The sequence below is a fragment of the Chionomys nivalis genome, chromosome 8 (genome assembly GCF_950005125.1).
Source record: "Chionomys nivalis chromosome 8, mChiNiv1.1, whole genome shotgun sequence".
Lineage (NCBI taxonomy): Eukaryota > Metazoa > Chordata > Mammalia > Rodentia > Cricetidae > Chionomys > Chionomys nivalis.
In genome coordinates this window covers 20,669,412-20,688,127 of record NC_080093.1, presented here as the reverse complement: position 1 = coordinate 20,688,127, position 18,716 = coordinate 20,669,412, and the positions used below count along the sequence as shown (strand labels likewise).

General features: G+C 38.7%; 1 pseudogene; it reads right to left on the bottom strand.

Moving 5' to 3' along the window:
• Positions 1–443: 443 nt before the first annotated feature.
• Positions 444–4,782, bottom strand: LOC130879272 (spermatogenesis-associated serine-rich protein 2-like; annotated as a pseudogene).
• Between the last annotated feature and the right edge of the window lie 13,934 nt (positions 4,783–18,716).

Sequence of the window (18,716 nt, the reverse complement as noted above, 5' to 3'; positions counted from 1 at the left end):
CATTGCTGCCCCTGTTTAAACTGACATCGAGTGGGAACCTGGCAGTGCCTGTGGCATCTGCTTCAAATGGAAATATGACAGACTGACATTGTCATTCTTCCTCTAAGACAGTCTCTGTGGTGGGGCTTGCTGAGAAAGGACTCTTCAGGCAGTTGGAAGACAGGTGCACCAGGAGAGAGGCTGCTTACCCTTGGGAAAATTGACAATAGTTGTCCTCATTCCCTGTGAAAATGACTAACAGAGTCAGTTCATATCACTAGGAAAGGCCAAGGAGAAACAGTTTTCTTTCAGAAAATGAGAGGAGAAAGCAAAAATACTTAGAATAGCCAAAAGTGATACACATAACTTTCTTTTTGTTATTAAATTTAAGTATACATTTCCTAAAGTCCAGTTGCTAGTTTGGACAGACTGGTATAGAAGAGTGAAGTCAACTGCAATTTCCCTCAAGAGTTCACTTCTTCAGCCTGAGAGGTCCTCAGTTTGTGCTATGGGAGTCCCTTTTTGAATGAAGGCTTGGGTGGGATAGGCATTATGCTAGCTTCAATTCTATTGGTCCCTGTAGAGTAAGCCTAGCTCCATTCATTAGCGTTTTCTAGGACCTGAGGTGGAGTATTCTGATGGCAGGGCATGAATTAATACCACGAGCTGTTTCTGTAATGACCCGCACTGCCATACCACACTTTGTTTGTGAGGACAGTGACCTTCTGACTTTGTGGCTTGTAGCCTTGTCCTCCTTGCCTGTTTCCTGGAAATACCTGGCAGAACCAACCACTGGAGTTTGCCACGGCTGCTAAAGTAACTTCTGGGAGGACAGTGTATCTTATTTGCACTTGAAAGGCTGGGAACAGAGGCACAGGGCCAAGAGATAGCAGCAGATTTGTCACCTGGGCTGTTCAAGGACAGATACCACTCCACTGAGCTGCATCGAGAGCTGGCCAAATAGCTGTTCTTCATTTGGGACACTTGTCCAAATGAATCAATACTCTTTTTCAGAGTCTCCGCACCACAGATGAACCAGGCTATCTTTCCAAGATCATCATCATATTTCTGCTCACTAACAAAGTGCTTGATATTAGCCCTGACTTCAACCAGCTGCTCCTCTGCCATTCTTACAGCCGCGCCTGTCATCTTCTTCAGGACGTCTGCTTTCTTCCGCCAGCTGAGCAAAGTTTCCATTGCTTCTGCTTTCACTTTGCCCCTTTCAGCAAGCAATGCCACTTGTTGATCCATTAAACAGCTTTGCAACTCAGCAAAAACTTGTTTCATTTTCTTAATGGATACTTCCCTCTCTTCTTTGACTATGATTTGGTGTCGTGTAAGAGACACAGTACAGCATTGGAGGTTTTTCACAGATTTCTCAATATCTGAAGTTAGTTTTCTATTGGTAGAAGACAGTGGAACATTCTCCATTCCTAGATTTGAACCTGGTCTCCTGTGGTGACTCTTGAGGGAGATTTGTCAATATTCCAGGATTTCTGGGCATTTGGAATAGAGGGCATAGTCAAAGATTTGGGCTCAAAGTCAGAGTCACCCAACTCCAGCACTGATCCGGTCCGATCCAGTGTATCTGGTGTGGCAAATTCAGGATCTTGCAATTCCATGGCATCTATTGAAAAGTGTCTCCAAACCTTCACTGAGTGACTCCACAGATTCAACATCATTGATGGTACCATTAACATGGTAACCATTAATCCCACTTTCCTCTGTAGAAGTAGGTTGCTTTTTTTTTTTAATAGATACTGACTTACTGGAGTCTGGGGCACTGTTATTTGCTTCTGGTGCAGATTTTGGTTTGCTTTTCTTCTTTTTGTTCTTTTGCTTGCCTGCTACTATCTGTTCTTTGAGTACATCACTGGCACTGCCTTCCATAAATGCTTGTACTGTCTTGTTCACACAGTTGTTAAAGTGCTGCAAAACCACAATGATTTTATTGTTGCTCCTATTAGGAACTATTGCATGAACTGCATTTATCTTCTCCTTTGTGCTCTCAAAAGTTCCGTCATGAGTCAATACAGTATTGGACTGCAAATCAAATATTAATGATGAGAAATCCTTCTGGCTTAATTCCTAGATATTGTAGTTTTACCAATGTCAAAGAAAATATACAGAAGTTCTGGGAATCTTGCTAATTTAAAAGTGGGCAATAGAAGTCTGCAGTTAGAAACCACAAATGCAAAATCCTGATTGTTTAGAATTCTGTTCACTAGCTGTCAATTTCTTTTCCTTTTCTGGCATTAACTTCTTGTCATGATGTATCATGGACGACCGTCATGTCTTCTTCCAGGGAGCGTCTACCCCGGGATCCCTGCAGTCACCCAGTTCCCCAGTTCTGGCTCTGCATTCCAGATGCTCCTGGGTCTGGGATCAGTAAAAATGTTTTAAGAGATAGTCTCTCTCTATAAGGAATTCATTTCTGGCATTCTAAGAGAGGAAAAATTGGTACAGAGCTTTATTCCAGGTAAAAAGGTGAAAAAAAGCAGGTATAGCCATTTCTCCAGGGGGCAAAAATGATGTTGTTCTTTAAAAAAGTACTGAGCTTGTTTTGTCCAAAGTAAAGCTTGTGAATATGTGGATTTTAGGTCAATGTGTGTAATCAACAAATTACTGCTTATTATTGCTGGATTGAAATGCTTATTCAATTATTCTTTATCAATAAAACAGGTGAGTCAGATATTGGGGTAAGAACCTGTTTGATCAGAGAAGCAGTGGCGAAGGGACCAATGACCTCCTCTGTCTCCTTCCTCCATGTAAAACAGCCAAGATTTTTAAACCCTTTCCTAGTACTTTCTAAGTTTCTCTCTGTGTTCTTTGACTTCCAAAACCACTATGGCTAATTTTGGTTAGCTAGTAGATAGCGTCACCCTATGATTCAAGATAAATTTTATTGACAGTCTCAGAAGTGTCAGAGTTCAATAAAATATCTTGAAAGACTATAGAAGCCATGATGGGTGGACAGAAGATACAGGAACTCCAGCAGGGTGTAAGAGACAGGAAAGACAATGTCATGGAAACGCAGAATTCAGAGAGCTGTAGGACTTAGCAGGCAGCTCCTAGGGAAAGGCAAAGAATTTTCCAGTGTAGAGGCTGAGAAAGGCACAGACAGAAATGAAGCAGGTAGCTAGAGAAGGAGAGGGGTCAGAGAAGGAGAAACAGTAGTTATCCCCAAGTCTCTTCATAGCTTCCTAGGCCTGGATGTAGGGTGAGGGCCTTGGACTTCCCACAGGGCAGGATTCCCTGCCCTCTCTTAAGGTGGGAGGGGGAGAGAAGGGTGAGTGGGAGAGTGGAAGGGGAATGGGAGGAGGGGAGGAAGTGTAAATTTTTGAATGGAAAAATAAAAAAAAAGAAAAAACAAAAAAGTATACATAAAAAAGTAGTTATCTACATGGGGGTAGCAGGCAAGAGGCATAGCAGGCTGAAGGAGACAGACAAACACTTAGGTGCTCTTGTGAAGGGCATAGCAGGCAAGAGCCCAGAGAGTCAATAGTTAGAAATCAAGTAGAGGGAAGAGACAAAGCAGCTGAAGAGTGGAGCTCTATTTGAAATCAAATATTGTGGGTGGCAGAAACAGCTGAAACAAATGATCTTTCCGTACTGTAGGAGAAATTGATCAGCAGCTTGGTCTCGAGCAGTTGAGTTCATTTGGAAGAGAACTGATTTATGGCATTCTCATGATTTTGGTACCAAACAAATGAATATAATAAATGAAAAAAAGGGGATAGGGTTATTCCTAGGTATGATGACGGAGAAAGGTTATTGTAAACTGAAGGGATAATATAATCAGAGACAGGAATATCTGGGATAAATCCAGAGTAAATACAGACTGAAATCATGTGAGGGAATCAGGATAAGGGAAGGAAGAAGGTCTAGAGCAGCTTCCTACCAAAAGAAGGGGAACCTGACCAAGACTGACAAAGACAGTAGACAAAAAAGAAATAGATAACCAAAATGCCTGGATTATAAGGGGAAGGGAATTTGGGGAAACAAGAAAAGCAGACAGAAGACTTAGACATAAGAAATTTTGACCCTTGGCTATAGACAGAGAGTGCTTCAGGAAGACGCAGAGAGACTCACCAGCCGGGGAGGACCTTATGCCAGGTGAGAACAAGTTGCAATTGGCCTACTTTGCTTTCTTCCCCTCCTCTAGCTCTGATTACCTTTTAGCAGCAAAGCTACAGATCCATCAATGGTATCTTAAAGACAGAACATTTACACAAGGAATGGGTAGGGTGGAGCAGACAAAAACATATAGGGCTTAGTAAAGAGAAAAGAGAAATAGAGAATAGGAAACCTCTTTTTATTCCTTGACACTCTGAGCACTTGCAGTATTTGTAAATATCCTGAACATTGGGATCAAAGGGGCCAGATTTGGATTGATTGCCTAAGAAATTATGATTCCAGATTTGATTGCAGAACCAAATAAATTTGGGATTCTTCAGGTCATGTGCCAGGAAGATAGGTGAGAAGGTTTCCAGGAGGTATTCCAAGGGGGCATCCAAAAGGTGTAGATGACACCGTTCCTTGGGTAAGAAAGAAAAGAAGGTCCTAATCCTGAAGTGGAGGGCACACTCAGAACTCAGAGAAGAACAAGAAACACAAAGTGCTCAGTGGAGAATCATCACACTCAGTGGGGGTCAGTTCTAAAAGACAGAGGAGACTAGGTACCTGGTACCTGTGCTTGCAAGTAAAGTAAAAAGGCAAAAACTGAACTAAAATTTGAAGCTTCGAGGGGAAGAGTCAGATGGTAGGTCAGTAAAAAGTGTCAAAAGTAACCTTAATCGTCATGGCTCGGAGTACCTCTGCCTCCAAGAGTACCAGAGGGGTGCTGAATATTCAAAGAGAGCTTGTTTAAATTCAGGGAAGTGTTTGCACTAGCCAGCGTGGCAACATACCGATTGCCAGTGTTTGATGGATCACTGAGCAATCAGAGAGCCAGAAGATACATTTTGAGTGTGGGAGATGGATGGGTGGGGTCTAGTGTGGCTCAGATCCCAGAGGGAAACACATAGGGAGTACATACCTCAGGAGAGCCAATTCACATCTCTCCACCAGTATAAAGTTATGTAAGAAAAGGTACTCTGGCAATTGGAAGACAAAGAAATAACACAAAATCATACCATGCCACAGACTTCATGGAAGGGATTTATGGGGGGAAGGTGATAAATGCAAAGGCTTCCTCTAAGAGGGCATTGAAGGAGAGAAAGAGGAGGCTCTGATAGTAGGAGATATATAGGGGAGTGTAGCACTTATCCATAGGGAAACTATGTGACCATGATGGCAGTGGGAATGTGCCATACTGGTCTTTACTAATTGCACTTCACATTGGACTCTGGTGATGATAACTACTGAACAGGTGGGAGATGGAGTGGCATTTCTTTCTGTCATGTGGCTGGTTCCTGGCTGATTGGCAATATGTATATAGTACAAATTATTTTTAAAATATGCTATGAATTTCAAAAAGAGGTCGGCGGGGTATATGTAAAGCTCAGGAGGGAATAAAGGGTAGGGACAAATTATGTGATTATAACTTTAAAAAAATAACTCTTTGTTCTCCCATATCCAATCCCACACACTCAGCCCCACTTCTGTGGCAGAATCTCTATTGAGATTCCCCCACCCTATCTACCACAGCTTATGTATTTCACCCAAATGGTTCCCTTTCTAATATCCTTCACCCTACTTCTTGCTTTCCCCAGACCTAAGCCCCATCAGGTAACCCCTGTTATCCCAAGAGCCTCTCCCCACAGAGCAACAAGTAGGCTGAAGGTGGATCTACACCTTTCCTTCTGTTCCTGAGAGCCGGTCTTGCTAGTCTCATTCTCAGCTCTGTAGCAGAGAACCTGTTGCAGCCTTCCCTGGCCCTGTATCCTCTTCCTACTTCCATTTCCTGTGCATTTTCCCAGTTTTCCCATTCTAATCTCTTTTGCTGTCCTTGTTTTACCCCAGCCCCCAGCCCCACCAGGTACTCTATTCCAAGAGCCTCACCCCACAGGGCAACAAGTAGACTGAAAGGAGACTTAAACCATTATTTCTGCTCTTGGGATGAAATATCTCAGACTCAGACCCAGCTGTGTAGCAAGAAAATTCCTGATGTTTCCCTTTCCTCCGTAATACCCCCCACAGTGAATCATAAAGATTTTCTTCCTCAACCTTTTTTCACTAAGTTCACCCCATCATCCCAGCCTCCAACACCAGTAGACATTCATTGGGAACACTCCAGCTGATCAGGACAGAATTACAACACCAAGACAAACAGGCACCTTTGCTAACCAAAGTTTCCTGTGAATGTTCCAGCTGAGCAAACAACAATATCAACTATATACAGCCAACAAACTCTCTGAAACTCCTGAGAGGAAATATTAATCAAGCATTTAAACACCTACCCAAAAAGACAACTCCAGAAACTAGTACCTAAACCTATAATGACCCCAAACCCAGATGTTAGATGCCAGCATAAGAACACAATTAATATTAGACAGACTAAGGTGATGCCTCTAGAGCACAAATAGACAGCGACAGCAGGTCCTGACTATTCCAACATAACTTTAGCACAAGAAAAATACCATAAAACAACTAGAGGATAATGATAATTATTTAAAGCAGAAATTGATAAGTCCCTTCAAGAAATCCAGGAAAACTTAAATATTGTGATGAATGAATAAATCTAATAAAGAAATCCAGGAAAACATTAACGATTTAAGAAAATGAACAATAAATCTTGTAAAGAAATTTTAAAAAGCATAAACAAACCAAGGAAGAAAATAAATAAAACTGTTCAAGATCTGAAAATGAAAAGAGAATCAATAAAGAACACAAAAGAGAGGAAATTCTATATAAGAAAAATTAGAGGATAAACAGGAACTACAGAGGTAAGTTTCATACACAGAATACAAGAAAATGGAAAGCTATCCTCAGACTTTGAACATAGATTAGAGGAAATGGATATATTGTTCAAAGCAAATTTATATAAAAAAAAACCCTTGTAAAACAAATTATCCAGGAAAATATGGGTCACTGATGTGGCATTCCCATATGTATGCTGTGAATACCATTGATGAATAAAGGCCTGTTAATAGGACAAAACTTAGGTAGGCGGGAAAAAACTAAACTGAATGCTGGGAGAAAGAAAGAAGAGTCAGGGAGAAGCCATGTAGCCCTGCAGGACACAGAAGCCAGAATTTTGCCAGTAAGCCACTACAAATGGATATACACAGATTAATGGAGATGGGTTAAATTAATATGAAGAAGTTAGCAAATAAGAAGCTAGAGCTAATGGGCCAAGCAGTGATTTAATTAATACAGCTTCTGTGTGATTATTTTGGGGCTGAGCAGCCAGGAAAAAAACAAGCTGCCCTCCCCCAATAAATTTGCGCCCACTTGGCAAAGTAAAATCCATGTAAAACCTGAGAAGGCTTCTAGTAATTCTAGATGCTAAAAAACAAAGTTTACCGCATTTTTTCTTCCAAATGGGCTTTGTTTGCTGGTAACACACTGTGACTCCTTTAAAAGAGGTTTTTCTGTTCAACAGTAGCAGAAAAAATAAAAGCCAAAAATTTGAAATGCTGGAGGTTCCGCTACAGAGAATTTAAATGGGGTATGTGAACAGAGGGCTACAATGTGCTTAAGGACAACATAGACTGACTGTGTGCCTAAGAGTGAGGCTGTGAGCATGGCTCTCAGAGGCAGCAAACAGCTCCACCATGCTGGACTGGCCAGGGCAATCAGGCAGTGCCCCATTTCCCCTAGCAATGGTGCTTCTTAAGTTCATAAGAACAGCTTACACACTTCTGGTAAGAAAAAGATAATTACAGATATGTAATAAAGACAACTTTAGATGGAAAAGATCTCTAAATGAGTTACAGTATTGGATAAATGTACATAGGCTTGAGAGAAAGAAAAAAAGAGTATAGAGATTTGGAAAAGAACTAAATGGTTTAAAAATATAAAACAAAGTCTTTTAAGAGACAGAGAGCAAACAGTAATGGATTAAAAGAGTATAATAAGCCATGTAAAGATAGAAAATACACAGAAAATCTGGATTATATATATATATATATATATATATATATATTACTATGTTTTCTTTGATTTTATTCACTGTGAAGGAGCCAACGTATATACTTTAAAGGTTTCTTGAATTTAAAATATGTGTCTAAGGATATGTTGCTTTGAAAAAGAGGTTCTTCTTTTGTTCCAACTAAAGATGAGAACCTGTGGAATTTTTCCAGACTAATGTGGTTTGATGGATCAATACCCCCTGAAAGATTACCTTGAATACCCCTCAAAAATTACTTTGCCCAATAAATATCAGGAAGCTGTTTGGAGAAGAATTATGACCATATTCCCAAATATTGTTTATAAACGTTTGTTTACATTTAAAGGGGGATATACTATAGAAATTTACATTGGTATAGATCTTGATTTATTGATAAAAATATAAGGCCAATTTTGCATATATATGTATATATATACATATATTTATATATATTTCTGTTCTTGATTAAGGTATTGGGACTGTGTAGTTCATTTAAAAAATCATATATAATTAAGAAATATAGGTTAATTGATAATCATCTAGATTTTCTAGTTGTATAGAGATGAATTTCAGATAGATAGGCATTCTTCAAACCTTTCAAAAAAACTACAGAATATGGTATTTAAAATTTTTAAGAACTTAGGAATTTTAATGACAGTGAGACACATCTGCTCCTGGCAGCACCAATTACTTCAAGAGGAAGATGGGCATTGAGAGACTCCTTATGTAGTTTGATAGCCATTTGGGCAAGAAGTTACTCTTTCCGTGACTGCTTAACTGGACACGCAGACCCACAGAAAAAGGACTGCTGAACTTGGCTAAAGGTGAGATGGTCCTTTAGAGTTCCTGCTTCATGAAAGAGTCTCCTAAACATTCTTCAGGATACAAAAGAAAGTGACTGAAAACTGCCAATATGGGTGGAACTGTCTTTGAAATTTCCTGCTTCATGAAAAATTCTGATGGATACTATGGGCCTGTAGGCTGAAGATGGGTGTCCCAACATTACAGAAGAACTTTGGGTGGCTGTTCAGGCAGCAAGATGTCTCTGTCAATTCTAGAGTTTTGAAAGTTTTTTACAATGTACTTCCTGTTTTCTTAGTTAAAATTATAATCTTCTGGAGTCTTTGATGGAGTTGAAGAATTTATAGTTTTAGTAATTCTTAGTTATGATAAAAGTTAAAGTAGATCTAAATATTATGACTGTAATTCTTGCTTGATACTTGTTTTGTTGTATGTAATTTTACTATGTTAAAGTTAAAACCTATTTTTATTTAAACAGAAAAGCAGAAAAGAGAAAAACAGACACCAGAACTTTGACATTAAGCCACTGCCAAATGGTGATACAAAGATTAATGGAGATGGGTTAAATTAACATGAGTTAGCTAATAAGAAGCTAGAGCTAATGGGCAAAGCAGTGTTTAAAATATATAGTTTCTGTGTGGTTCTTTCTGGAATCAGAGCAGACAGGAAGGTCATTGTTAAAAGACCAAACCTAAGAATAATAAGGATAAAGGAAGAAGAAGCTTACCTCAAAAGTTCAGAAAATGTTTCCAACAAAATTATATAATAAAATTTTCTTAATCCAAAGAAGGAGATGCTTACAAAGGTACAAAAAGGGTATAAAACAACAAATAGATTCAACCAGAAAAGAATGTACCCTCACCAAATAATAATAATAATAATAATAATAATAATAATAATAATAAGGCTCAAAGTACAGAACCAAGAAAGAAGATGAAAAGTTGGAATGGAAAAGGAACAAGAAAAATATAAAGGCAGACCTAGTAGAATGACAATGGATTCTCAATGGAGTCTCTAAAAGCAGAATAGGCCTGGAATGATGTGTTGCACACACTCAGAGTCCTAAAATGACAGACTTGACTATTATACTTAGAAAAATTATCAATCACAATATAGGTAGAAAGTAAGACATAATGTGATAAAGACAATTAAAACCTACATAAAAGTACCAGGAAAAAAACCTTTCAATTTAAGAAGGTTATAGTAAAACCCTAGAAACAAGCTAGATACCAATCAACCAAAGAATGGATGAAGAAAAATGTGGTACATTTACACAATGGAATACTACTCAGCAGTACAAAGCAATGACATCTTGAAATTTTAATGCAAATGTATGGAACTAGGGAAATATATCCTGAATGAGATCACCCAGACCCAGAAAGAGGAACACGGTATGTATTCCCACATAAGTGGATATTAGATGTAAAGCAAAAGATAATGAGCTTATAGTCCACAACCCCAAAGAAGGTAGGTATCAAGGAGAGCATCAAGAGAAACATGAACATCTCTATAGGAAAGGGAAATAGACAAGATCTCCTGAGAAAATTGGGGGCATAGTGGTTGAAGGATAAGGTAGGGCAGAAGGGGAGGAGGAGGGGACAAGTAAACAGAGGAGGACAACTTAAAGGAACAGGATGGTCGAGATGGGGAAAGAACAAAGAGGGAGAGCAAGGAAAGAGATATATTGATTGAGGGAGCCATTGTGGGGCTATCAAGAATCCTGGCACTAGAGAAATTCCCAGGAATCCACAAAGGTGACCCCAGCTAATACCCTAGGTAATTGTGGAGATTGTGCCTGAACTGACCTTGCCTGTAGTCAGATTGAAGACTATCTTAAATGTCATCATAGAATCTTCCTTTAGCAACTCATGGAAGCAGATGCAGGGATCTACAGCAGAACACTGGGCAGAGCTCCCAAAGTCTAGTCAAAATAAGGGAGGAGTAATTTATAAACAAAGGCATCAAGGACGTGATGGGGATATGCACTGAAATAGCTTGCCGAGCTAATGGTAGCTCACTGACTCTGGCCTGATAGTTGGGGAACCAGCATAAGACCAAACTAGGTCCTCTGAATGTGGGTGACAGTTGTATGGCTGGGGAAGACTGAGGGACCACTGGCAGTAGGACCAGGATTATATCTACTGCTTATACTGACTTTTTGGTACACGTTCTTTTTGAAGGAGTCTATATATAGTAGGGAAGAACTTGGTCCTGTCTCAAAGCAATATACTAGACTTTGTTGACTTCCCATGGGAAGCCTTACCGTCTCTGAGGAATGGATGGTGAGTGTGATGGGAGAAAGGTGAAGGGAGCTGGAGGAGGGTAGGGAGAAGGAACTTGGATTGGTAGTTAAATGAGAAAACCTAATTATTTTCTAATTAATTAATTAAAATAAAATAGAATGTAAAGGGTGTGAGAAATTGTTTTTCCCAAGAAGAGTTTTACATATTGGTGTAGCAAATACCAAATATTTAGTCCCAGAAACTGATGTAGGTGGGTCTATTTTCTTTCTTTCTTTTTTTTTTTTTGGTTTTTCGAGACAGGGTTTCTCTGTAGCTTTGGTGCCTGTCCTGGAACTAGCTCTATTTTCTATGTGTTGTTTTCATTGGTTAATTAATAAAGAAACTGCTTGGCCTGATAGGTTATAATATAGGTGGGTGGAATAGACAGAACAGAATGCTGGGAAGAAGGGAAGTGGGTCAGACGCCACAACTCTCCTCTCTGAGATGTCTGCAGGTTAGAATCTTCCCGGTAAGACACCACCTTGTGGTGCTACACACATTAATAGAAATGGGTTAATTAAGATGTGAGAGTTAGCCAATAAGAGGCTAGAGCTAATGGGCCAAGCAGTGTTTAAATGAATAAATACAGTTTCTGTGTAATTATTTTGGATAAAGCTAGCTGGTGGCTGGGAGCCAGGCGATGGGAAGCATCCCACAGCTCCTTCTTCAAGAAACTTGCATAAAAACAACATTATACAGAATTAATGTATGTATTTATATATTTTGAAATACATATTTTATACAAGTATGGCTGTCACAACCATTAATAAAGAAGGAAGATACAAATTTGGGAGATATCACTATGTTACCAATAGAATCTTATATCTACCCATAATGAAGAATGGAATAATGTAAGCTTGAACAGTACATGAAACTAAAGATCATCATATATAAAGAAGTACTCTAAACTTAAACAGACAAAAATTATGTTGTCCCTCTCATATGTGTAAACTAAAACATGTAAATATGTTGTAATAAGAGCGGATGGGACTGAGTCCCCGGCACCCGGCCGCCCGCATGGCTAGCTTATGCCCCGAAATAATTACACGGAAACTGTATTCTTTTAATCACTGCCTGGCCCATTAGTTCCGGCCTCTTATTGGCTAGCTCTTACATATTGATCTAACCCATTTTTAATATTCTGTGTAGTACCACGAGCTGGCTTACCAGGAAAGATCTTAACCTGCGTCTGTCTGGAGTGGGAGAATCATGGCGACTCTCTGACTCAGCTTCTTTCTCCCAGCATTCTGTCTGTTTACTCCACCCACCTAAGGGCTGGCCTATAAATGGGCCAAGGCAGTTTCTTAAGGTTCCCGCGGTGTACCGAAAAAGCGGAGCAAAAGAAAAAGGGCTGCTGGGCTCAGGCCCGGCAGATTTATCCGTAAACATTAGCCCGAGGCGAACACGCCCCCAATGGGTGGGGCTATGTCCCTACATAAATATACATATGGTATATTTATAACTTTCATACTATATTGTGAAAAGGGAGCAGGGTGTGATATTATTCTTAGTTTTCAACTTGAATTCAGCCAAAATTAATTATATTCCAAAAATAATGAGCATGCCAATGAGAGATTTTTTCCTTAATTTGAAACAGAAAGATATTCTTATGATGTTTGTCTTGAGTCAGTAACATGCATGTCTTTAATCTGGATATTGAGACAGGAAGACACACTTTAATAACAGCTATGCCTTCTACAGTATGTGTGTATATGTATATACAAAAATATATGTGTGTTTATGAATTTAAACAATAACTTATATTTATATTATTTATATGTATATATAATAACCAATAAAACATAAGAGGCCATAGATTGGAAAGATAACCATACAAAAAGAAAATACAAAAATTGAAGCTTTTGGATGAGAAAAGGTACATCGAAAATTATATGATTACACAATAATCTCAAAATAAAATTGTTTTCAGGTAATATTTTATCCTTCTTGAGCTTGTGTCTCTCAAAGATGTTTATAACTAAATAGTTGTACCTTTTTTGTTGTCAAATTCAGAAGAGAAACTTGCAAAAAAGTTGTAAAATTTATTAGGTTGAGAGAAATAAAAGTTTTAGTTCTTTATCTAAGAAACTATGCTAGTATAAAAGGATATTTTTAGGATGGCAAAAGTTATGATAGAAAGTGGTTTAGTTATAAGATATGTAGCCACACTGTGGAACTCCAAATTTGTGTTAATAAAATTTACCTTGGGACAGGGGGCTGAGCAAGTGACTCGTTGACAGGAAGTACCATAGAAAGGACAGAGGAGTCAGAAATAAGGATAAAGAGATGCACAGAAAAAGAAGGGAATCAATTAGAGATTCATCTCCTCTTTCATTTGGGATGTCTGAGGAGATGTTACTCTTGTTTGGTGTCTGGCCTAAAAGGGAGTTCAGTTAGTTGCTTATTAGTTTCTCTGATCTGGGAAGATTTTACCTCCACATCTGACTCCTGAGTCTTTACTGGTACATAGATTGATAGAGACTGAGATAAAACCTATATTTGACAGTCATACCCTAGGCAGTTCCAGAGATATGAGAATTTCCACCAGGCCATGTTGAAATAATTCTTCTGATATTCAAGTAACTTCAATATTTTCTCTACTCGAGTGGAAAGTCCTTTTGTATATGTGTTGCTTTTATTGGTTATTAAAGAAGTTGTTTTCAGTCATTGGCTTAACAGAATATAGTTAGGCTGGAAGAGATATATATAGAGAGAGTAGGAAGTGTCAGGGAGAAGTCATGTAACCACCACAAGAGACAGATGCCTCTGCTGGAGCCTATTGGAACTTTGCCAGTAGGCTACGTGGTGATACATAGATTAATAGAAATGGGTTAATTTAAAATATAAGAGTTAGCCAGAAATACAGTTAAGGTATTGGTCAAACATTATTTCAATCAATACAGATTTCTGTATGGTTATTTTGGGTCTGAGCAGCCAGGAAACAAACAAGCAGCCTTAGGTTAATATAGATTAATAGTTAGCCATCTATAATAGTCAAGCTTGTAATCATGTTAGTTAGATTTTTTAGATATGTAGAGATACATTTCAGTTAGATAGGTATTCTTCAAATATTTCAGAGTCCTTAAGAATATGGTATTTAAAATGTTTAAAAACTTAAGACTTTTTATGGCAGTGAGACACATCCTTTCCTGACAGTACCAAGCTATTTCAAGAGGATGATGGACATTAAAGAGGCTCCTTATGGAGTTAGTTGATCATTTGATGGATGTGGAATGATAGGTGAATCAATGATGATCAGGTAGAAATAAATAGAATCTCAATGCACTGGACAAAATTAATGGAATTTATGAAAGTATTTTTAAGGATGTTAACTCTCTAAAAGAAACTCAATGCTTGCATTCTAGGAGACAAACCATCTGTACAGATCTTCATCACAGAAATAAAGGATGCACTGAGAAACAACAACTATTTCTCCTGTAGTAAATGATGATGCTTTTAAAGAAGCATACTGAGCTTATTTTGACCAAAATAAAGTGTGTAAATTTGGGAATTTTATAGCAATATAAGTCAGTTAGAAAGCAGTGCTTGCTGTTTGTAGATAAAGGAAATACTCAAGAATTTGGCTCAATAATGTTCAATGATTTACAAAATGAAACTGTTGTGAAATTCATTGCAAATGAATTTGCAATGTTGTTGCAAAAATGTTGACATTATTTACTAGATTCTTGTTTATTTTAATTTCACTGAGTAAGGTCAATATTGAACATTAGACAAAGTTGGTAGGAACTGTTACAATTAAGTGGAATGTTTCTGTGCCGACAAAGATGTGAAGCTCGAGTGGTGTGGCCTCAAGCCCTACACTTCCTACCACCTCCAGGCTCTAGTTTTATTAGAAATTTGAATCTCTATCTCCCAGGATTTAAATCACAAATTGGATTAATATTTTTTTCAGTAAAGAAAATTGATCCATTTAAATAAATAAATGAGTGAGAATAACAGAAATAGTTTAGGAATGAATGATAAAATGTGATGTTGGCAAGTATCAAAAGGATAATTTCCTATACTAAAGAAATTTGAGAAACTGCTTAGATCAATCAGAACAAAGAGATACCTTATTTACAGAGGGAGCCTTTGCTTGACCAATGCAATTACCTCTCAAATAACCAACATAATTCTTCTGGTATTCAAGTACCTTAATTTTTCTCTACATATTCTTTGTATATGTGTTGCTTTTATTGGTTAATAAAGAAGCTGCTTTCAGCCAATGGCTTAACAGAATATTGCCAGGCAGAAAGAGATACATATAGAAAGAGTAGGAAGTGTCAGGGAGAAGCCATGCAGCCACCTCTGGAGATAGACGCCTCTACTACTTGAGCCTATTGGAACCTTGCCAGTAGGCCACAGCCACATCACAATACAAAAATTAATAGAAATGGGTTAATTAAAGATATAAGAGTTAACCAAAAATACGTTTAAGCTATTGGTCAAACAGTATTGTAATTAATACAGATTTCTTTCTTTTTTTTTTTATTGAAAAAAAAAATTTTCCGCCTCCTCCCCGCCTCCCATTTCCCTCCCCCTCCTCCCGCCCCTCTCCCCCTCCCCCCACTCCTCTTCTCCTCCCTCTCCAGTCTCAGGAACGGTCAGGGTTCCCTGCCCTGTGGAAAGTCCAAGGTCCTCCCCCCTCCACCCAGATCTAGGAAGTTGAACATCCAAACTGTCTAGGCTCCCACAAAGCCAGAACCTGAAGTAGGATCAACACCCCATGCCATTGTCCTTGGCCTCTTGTCAGCTCTCATTGTCCGCCATGTTCAGAGAGTCCGGTTTTATCCCATGCTTTTTCAGTCACAGTCCAGCTGGCCTTGGTGAGCTCCCAATAGATCGGTCCGACTGTCTCAGTGGGTGGGTGCACCCCTCGTGGTCCTGACTTCGTTGTACATGTTCTCCCTCCTTCTGCTCCTCATTAGGACCTTGGGAGCTCAGTCCGGTGCTCCAGTGTGGGTCTCTGTTCTGTGTGGTTATTTCAGGTCAGAGCAGAAGGGAAATGAACACATTAACTCTAGCAACAGATTTGAGTCCCAGAGTGGCAGAATTCCAATGTCAAGTGTAAGACAGCTTTAAAAAATGGCTTCTAGACCCACAAAAATGAGAGCCAAGAGCAGCTTCTTGGTAACAGCATTTTTTTTTTCAGATAGGCTCTCTTTGCAATGGAGATGCAGCAAAAACTCTGTGGTTTCTTCAAAAATGGTAGTTCCCTGGTTCGACAGCACAAAGGGCTCTGGCTCTTTGGGGAGGTTCAGCTATGGAGCATTTAAATGGTTTAAATGGTTTTTGTGAGAAGAATGCTATAACTTGCTTATGGCAACATAGACCCACGGTTTGCCTGAAAATGGGGTTGCGAGCATGGTGTCAGAGGCAGTGAACATGCCACTGCCATGTTGTATTGGGTAGAGCAACATGCAGGATCACAGAGTTGGTCCTAGCCATGCCCGCTTAGCATTTAAAAAGAAGTGCTCCTGGTCAGCAAATTATAACAACCACATGACAATACAGAGATCAATAGGAATGTATTAATTTAATATGTAACAGGTAAACAGAAATACACTTAAGCTATTAGTCAAACAATATTGAAGTTTATACCGATTTCTCTTTAGTTATTTCAGGTTGGAGCAGCTGGGAAACAAACAAGCAACTTTGAGAAACAGCTGATTTCTACAAACTACCACCTATGCTTTGGCAACTACTCTACATTTAACAAACCTTCATTATTGTGCACCCACTGTTTACGATTCTTATCAACACGAGACTAATAAGAACAGAGGCTATGTGTCTACGGGGGATTCAAAGACTAGCAGTTGCATTTTCTCAAGAACTTGCACATATGTCTTCTGCTCAGTTTTGCAGCACCAGCCTCACTTCTGACTTAATGAGACATGGAGAAATCTAATCCTTGCAACCCATGGGTAAAACAGAGGGAATATCTGGAGCCATAAGACAATCATCTTAAATTCTCAGTTCTAGATATGAGCTGAGAGACACTGGCAGTCCTTTTGTTACACTATTGCCAATTAAAAAAATAATAACAACAACAAAAAATAATAGCCCGGATTATACACCATTAAGTTCTAAAGTGGTAAAATTCATTTAGCTTTCACTAAGCTACAATTTAATATTTTTATGAAAAAGGTGATAATTTTTGTCCTAACAAAAATGTCCTTCAGCATACATTATGGTCTTTTTAGGCTTCCATTTTTAAGAACACATATCCAAAGGTTTAAATTAGCAAGAACAATTTCAAATATCTTATGAAATATGTGTATGGGGTCTTGTGTACATGTGTATCTAGACATGAGAGGAAGCACACAAAGGACTGTGGCATTGAGGCCAGCAAAAAGAGCACAGTAAGATCTTATTAGAAAAAACATACACCATAAAACACACAAAATGTTCATAAATGGGAAATAAACTTAGATTACAGACATATGAGCAATTTTCTTATCTAAAAGTTAACACATGAGAAGGTATATCCTAGTAATGTCAGCAAATAAAACCACAAAATCTTACCTGAACATCTGGGTGGCAATACAAAATTGTCAGGTATTCATGGTTGACACACTAGAAAAACTTTTGTTTCCTTTCCATTCACAATGAGTTCTTCTGGACTAGAAGTTTTACATACAGTTGTGAGAACAATCCTGCCAGAAAACATAATAAACATTTCTTTGAACTGTAAGTTCAGTCTTTGCCCTGGCCACTTTAGGTTTTCGTGCCCTTGAACTAAAAGGTTTAGAAATAAATAACAGTGTTAGGAGGAGTGATTGATATAGATTACAATGGGGAAATTGAACTGCTGCATCACAATAGAGATAGGAAGATATGTCTGGAGTGAAAGAAATCACTTCGAGCATCCTTTTCTTATAGAAAGTCCAGTGATTAAGATTAATTGAAAACTGCGACTGCCTAAACCTGGCAGGATGACGTAGATTAGTGAGCAATGAAGGTGTGGGTGTCTTTGCAAGCAAGGAACTAAGGCTGTTTGTGGTGCTTTTTGAGATTGGAGCAAAACCAAAATGTGTAGGAGAGGAATCTAGTTATAAATATCAGATACGGCCACATGAACAGTTATAGAAGTGAGGATTATAGTTGGCATGAGTGTTTTTCTAAGAATATGTTGATTCAGATATTTGTGTTTTCCTTCAGTTTATTCATCATCTTATAGAACAATAGATAACTAAAGAAATATCTTGATGGGGGAGCATTTTGGTGTTAGGGAGAAACTGGTACCAGATAAACCTCCAGAAATACAAAAGGATAACCCAAAATAACACTCCTAGGAATAGTAGAGAGTGTACCTGAACTCACGGTTTACTGTTATCAGATTGGTGACTACAATAATTGTCACCAGAGACACTCTATCCAGAAACTGATGAAAACAGATGCAAGACACATCTAAGCACAGAGTTGAGCTTTGGGGATCTTCATGAAAGAAAGGAGGATGGATTGTAAGAGCCCAGGGGTGTCATGGTGGGGGAACTCACAAAGAGATCTGAGATTGTGGGAGCTAGTGGACTCTGGATCAATTGTTAAGGACTTTGCACGGCATGGACCTAGGCCCTCTGCATCTGTGTAACAGTTGTGCA